This window comes from Malania oleifera, chromosome 8 (assembly GCF_029873635.1).
Source record: "Malania oleifera isolate guangnan ecotype guangnan chromosome 8, ASM2987363v1, whole genome shotgun sequence".
In the NCBI taxonomy this organism is placed as follows: Eukaryota; Viridiplantae; Streptophyta; class Magnoliopsida; order Santalales; family Ximeniaceae; genus Malania; species Malania oleifera.
Genome location: NC_080424.1, coordinates 57,385,011 through 57,391,918, shown reverse-complemented (window position 1 = coordinate 57,391,918; position 6,908 = coordinate 57,385,011).

Below are 6,908 nucleotides of genomic sequence, written 5' to 3'. Positions count from 1 at the left end.
TGCCACTATAGCGCCCCGAACTCGGTGGGGGCCCGGAGAGCTATTCTCCATACATAATCTCTAATGCCATAACTATACCGACCTGTACCCAAAGTGGGGTACTAGAACACCTGTCCATAACTCATATTAAACCACATGGCGGAAGCATGCATATATATAAACCCCAAATACAATAACAAAGTTCTAATGTCACCATAATTACATACATAAATCCCCAAAATCCATAATACATCCCATAATACACAAAAAATATCCATGCCTCACCAATACTTACTCTGAACTACAATATCTAAGCCCTGCCCTAGAGCTCTCTAGGCTTGGTTCCTCGGATTTCCTGAAATGATAAAGTTATTGGGGTGAGACACCTCTCAGTAAGACATAATAGATTATCGTTAGTGTGTGACAACACGAGTTTTAATATATCATAAGCATATCTTGTAAATAATTTACTTTAACTGATAAATCATGTAAATTTGTACTCATATATATATATATATATATATATATATATATATATATATATATACGTTTGGAAAATACATACTTTCCAACATAAGCATACTATATCGTAATAAGTTCCTTTGTGTATGTAAATCATCTGTTATATCCATGCATAAAAGAGTTTCTCCCTGAATGGACAATCAAATAACATCATGTAATAACCCCAAATGATCAGGTTATGCGGCCCGTAGGCGGGACTTAGCAATGGCTAGCCTACTATGCTAAGCCAAACATAACACGTCTATAAGTACGTTTGGCTACCCAACTTGGTTCGGACTGCCAGGGGGTACTCTACTCTTTTCTGGCTCAATCGACTATCTATACACCAACACTTCCTGAATAGTGTGGTGGCACTGACTATATCATATTAGCTACGGTATCGTGCTCTGAACATAATTGGTGCATCAGGGTTCTTATACCATATAATACTATTCATATATATATAACAAAATTGTAACTTGATCTCATTTTCATAAAACCTATCATATTCATAATCTATTTGAATATTGTCATATCATAAATCTGGTTGAATACTATCATATCATAAATCTGTCTGAATATTGTCATATCATAAATTTGGTTGAATACTGTCATATCATAAATCTGGTTAAATACTGTCATATTACAATTTCATAATATTCATAACATTTTTAGAAATCATTATAAAATCATACTTATTCTGTATCATCATAAAATATTCTAACAAGTTTATTTATGCAGTAACATATTCATTACTTATGCCACACAATTTGAGTGATAATTTATAATATAATAATCTGTCTGGGAAAAATATATTTTGCTGAGGAATACGTACAATCATTTCTAGGATTTACTTATGCCCAATAATTCAAAATTTCCATTTTCATATGCCTGAATATTCAGAAAAACATATATATTTTATTCCTGTAATCACATACTACAATTTAATCGGTTAATTTTTACAAAACTAACTGATATAATCTATTCCCCTTACCTTATCCCTGGAGTGGTGCCTAGGATCCCCAAACAACGAATTCACTCCAGTTAAAATGCTAAGGATCGAAGCTAGGACCCTGTAATGGTGTCTGATCGTCAATTTGGCTGAAATTTGGGGAGAAATTGAAGAGAGAGAGAGAGAGAGAGAGAGAGAGAGAGAGAGAGAGAGAGAGTTATAATTTTTCCCCAAAAAAAAAAAAAAAGAACTAGGATCTATTTATAGGTTGCTGTCCCCAGACAAAATCGTCGATGGTTTTCCTGAAATCGTCAACGGTTTGGTTTTTAACCAAACTGATTTTTACCATTTCACCTTTACTGAGTCTCAGTAATTCAAAACCATCGATAGTTTTCTCTGAGCTTACCAAACCGTCGACGGTTTGGTCTACACCAAACCAATTTTTCCCTTTTTATTATTATTATTATTATTATTATTATTATTATTATTATTATTATTATTATTATTATTATTATTATTATTATTATTATTATTATTCTGAATCTCTACATCCTCCCCTTCTTATATAAATTTCGTCCTCAAAATTTGCTAAGTAGCATTGATACCAACTCTGGAATTTTATTAGATGGTAATCCCGCACTGCAGAAGAGTCGACAGCCACCCACATAATGGTCCCATCCTAATTTTATTAATTACCCTCACTTTTGGTGGAGGAATACCATGGTTGCATATACAGGCTCTAGGAGATTACAAATAGTCAAATAAAAGTTCTCCCAAAATCATTCAGAACTTAAATACCATATATATAGATTTAAATTAAACAACTTATCCTAAACAAGTCGTAATCATACAACCAAAATATTTACCTGCCTCACACTGGGCCTAGCTGAATAGATATGGGTATCTCTGACGCATTTCCTCCTCTAGTTCCCATAAAGATTCCTCAACTGCGTGATTACGCCAGACTACTTTCACTAATGGGATCTTTTTGGTACGTAGTTCCTGTTTTTTTTTTTTTTTGTTTAGGATTTGAACTGAGACTTCATCATAGGATAAAATATCTTTGATTTCTAAAGATTCATAACTAATCATGTGTGAAGGATTTGGGACGTACTTTTTCAACATCGACACGTGAAACACATCATGGATCCTAGATAGTGCCAGGGATAACGCTAATCTGTAGGCAATTGGACCAATTCTTTCCAATATCTTAAACAGTCCCATATACCTAAGGCTTAGCTTAGCTTTCTTCCCAAATCGCATAACTTCTTTCATTGGTGCAATTCTTAAGAATACATTATCCCCTATATCGAAGTCAAGCTTTCGTCAGTGGGTATCTACATAACTTTTCTGTCGACTCTGAGCTGTTTTAATTCTTTCTTAGATAAGTATGATTTTCTTAGAAGTCTACTGTATGTTTTCTGGCCCCAAAATTTGTCTTTCATCAATTTCGTCCCAATACAAAGGAGATTGACATGTTCGACCATACAATGCTTCATATGGTGCCATCTTGATACTAGTCTGGTAGCTATTATTGTAAGCAAACTCCACTAGTGGTAAGTAATGAATCCAACTACCTCCAAAATCTAGTATGTAAGCTCGCAACATATCTTTTAGTATCTGAATTGTTCTCTCTGACTATCCATCAATCTGGGGATGAAACGCTGTACTAAAAGTCAGCTAAGAACCCAAGGCTCTTTGTAAACTCTTCCAAAACTAGGACGTGAACCGTGGGTCCTGGTCTAATATGATAGACATTAGCATGCCATGAAGCCTAACTATCTATCGAACATACAACTCTACCAACCTATTCATGGAGTAGTTAACTCTGATTGGAAGAAACTAGGCAGTCTTCGTCAAACGGTCAACCACTACCCAAATGGTATTTTGCCCATGCAATGTTGGTGGCAATCTTATGACAAAATTCATGGAGATATGCTCCCACTTCTATTCAGGAATGTGAAGTGGTTGCAACGGTCTTGACGGTCTCTGATGCTCAGCCTTCACTTTCTGGTATGTCAAGCACTCCTCTACGTATCGAGCTATTTCTCTCTTTATATTATTCCACCATAAAGATTTCTGCAAATCCCTATACATCTTAGTGCTTCCTAGATGCACTATATAAAGGGAACGATGAGCCTCCTCTAAAATAGTTCTTTTAATCCCAACATCATTAGGTACACATAGTCTGGTACGAGACCTAAAAAATCCATCATTTGAAATATTAAAATTTGTCTCCAGTCCACTCCGCACTTTATCCATAATCTTTACTAACTCTGTATCTTTCATCTGAGCAGTCTTAATACTCTCCAATAAAGTTAGTTGAATTACCAGACTAGCAATGAGTTCTTGATGATTTCCTTATACCAATTTTACACCAAATCTTTCTAGATCCATCCTGATATGATGTTGAGTTACCATTGCTGATACTGATGCACTCCCAAATTTCTGACTCAACGCATCGATTACCACATTAGCTTTCCCTGGGTGGTAACTGATGGTAAAGTATTAATCCTTTACCAATTCCAATAATCTCCTTTATCTCATATTTAGTTCCTTCTGCATGAAGAAGTATTTAAAGCTTTTAGGGTCCTTAAAAATCTCGCACCTACCAATATAAAAGTAGTGCCTCCAATTTTCAACGCGTATACCACTACCACCAATTCCAAATCATGTGTCGAATAATTCCTCTTGTACTTCTTGAGTTGTCGAGAAGCATAAGCCACAACTTTTCCCTGCTGCATTAGAACACACCCAAGCTCTTTTTGAGATGCATCGCTATAAATCACAAAACCATTATTTCCCGATGGAATAGTCAAAACCGGAGCGGTGACGAGTATTTGTTTCAATTCTTGAAAACCTTGCTCACAATCACTGGTCCACTCAAACTTTACATTCCTCCTCGCAAATCATGTCAGAGGACCCGATAGTTTAGAAAATCCATCTACGAATCGCCAGCAGTACCTTGTCAGACAAAAAAAAACCTCCTGACCTCTTGAACATTATTTGGTCTTGCCCAATCCACTACTGTTTCAATCTTACTTAGGTCTACGGAAACTCCATCCTCGGATTTCACATGTCCAAGGAATGTAATTTTCTCCAGCTAAAATTCACATTTCCTGAATTTAGCATGAAGTTTCTTTTATCGTAGCACCTGAAGTACCAAACTCAAATGCTTTTCGTGCTCCTTAGGACTCTTCGAATAGATCAAAATACCATCAATAAATACCACCACAGACTGATTTAGATATTCATGGAAAACCGTGTTCATCGATCAGGTCCATAAATGTCGTAGGAGCATTAGTGTAACGACCTAAAAAAATTCTTACCTTTTTTTTTTATATATATATAGACTATAAAATTATATTACTCTGATACCCTTTATAAAATCTACTACAATGTCTCTGTCCCAAAGTGGACACCGAGAATTCTTATTCATAGAAGCAAAACACTAATGCAGCGGAAAACATAAATTACATCACCATAATTACAATACCAGAGTTTCAGTAATTTCCAAATATACATACATAGCTCTCCAAAATCATCCACCAGAACCCCTAGGAACTACTCAAAATACATCTCTCAAAATCACTTACCCTACAAATAGGGTAATACAAGGGTCTCCTCTGTCTCCGTGGTTGATCTACTCGTCTAATTGGATCACCTGGAATGTTTATAAATGCTGGGATGAGACAACTCTCAGCAAAATGAAATATGTTATTACCAGTGTGTGGCAAATGAGTCTACGTGAGCAATATATTTATTAATCAGGCTGTAACTGGGATAACATATAAAGATAAGATACATCATAATTCACACTTATGTCACTTAAAGTACATGTAAAAACCCGAACCGTAATATATGAACTTAAATAGCTAAAAGAAAGGTAAAATTGAAATTTGAGCAGGCTTCGTTGACAAAGCCAGATTTTGTCAATGAAGGCCTTGTGCTGCTCGTCGACGAAGTACAGAGGCTCGTCGACGAGGAGAAGCCGAGGGGTTTTGGGGAAATCTAGAATCTTAGGCTCATTGACGAGGTCACCGTCTCATTGACGAGGTGTCTTCAGTGCCTGGCCAACGAGGTCACCATTTCATCAACGAGGACGGTTGAGTCAAAGGTGCTATGAAAGATATTTTAAGGTTGCTTAGTTGCTAAGTTAGCAACTTTTTTTTCTCTCTCTCTCTCTAGAACTCGAAGGGCACTCTCTCTCTCTAGGTTTCTTCATTTTTCATCGTCTGATTCGATAATCCAATGTTACCATGAGGATCATGGAAGGATTCTCTACAAGTTCTACAGATCAAATTTTTGATTTAGGAATTTTTGGGTTTTAGTGTAAAATCGAGGTAAGGCTCGGTTTTCATTTCGGTTCTAGTAGTTTTGGAGAGAATGGAGTTGTGAGTATATTGTATACTGTGGGTTGTAGGTTTTCGAACTCGGTTCTCTGTTTAGGGGCCTTAGAGTTTGGGATTTTCCATTTGGGGAAAGGTAAGGATATTCAATTTATGTTGGTTATTTTTGAAATCAGACTCGGTGGAACTGTGGTCCACGGTCCTGTGTGTGTGTTTGGTTACTCATTTGGGGAAATCTAACGGGTAAAACTATGGGTTTTTCATGATTATAGTTTTGGGAAAAAGGGGGTATTGGGTTGCATCCCTAGTTTTGTTGGAAAAACCGTATGTATATGATGATTTATACTGTGTAAAAGGGATGATCATGCCTTGACTTTATTTAACAGTATATGTTTGGAAAACTATGATTTTAGATTACCAAATGGGTGTGGTATGTTTGGTTATATGAGCATGCATAGTTGTGTTTTGTGGATGCAATTGGAACTGGGTTCTAAGTTGTTCCAAGTACTGAGAGTGTCCGGCTCTATATCCGTAAGCGTATGAAATCGCTAGGCCATGTTTGGCAAGAGTGTCCAGCTCTATATTCGAGGGTGTGAGCCTTACTGGCTGATCATCGAAGGGTGTGGATCCACCAATTTGTGCTGGTACAATGCTATGGGAGCTTGGGGCTACGCTATGTGCCGATGGCGCCGTGTATTGCGGGCCTACTACGGGTCAACAATGGATATCGTGGGCCAACTTCAGGCCAAAGGGTGTGACAACATCGAGTTGCTTGATCATGTATGTGTGTGCTTGTATGCACTGCTATGAAATTAGTACTGGAACTGCATTTAACTGTGTATGTGTTATGTATCATGATAACACTCGAATGCTACACACCGATATAACCTGTAATCTTCCTTACTAAGAGGTTTCTCACCCCTTCTGTATGTACATATTTTCAGGTCCTTCGGGTAACCGGAGCTAACTTCTTGATGTAGGGGAGTAGTGGTTGGTATACCGCAGATAGCGCTTGGATAAGTGCTAGGACTTTTGTTCTCAAGTTGTCATTTTGGGGCATGTTTGGAACCTGGATGTACGTTTTGTATGTATGGAGCCTGGACTCCATTTTTGTATAGACTTTGGTA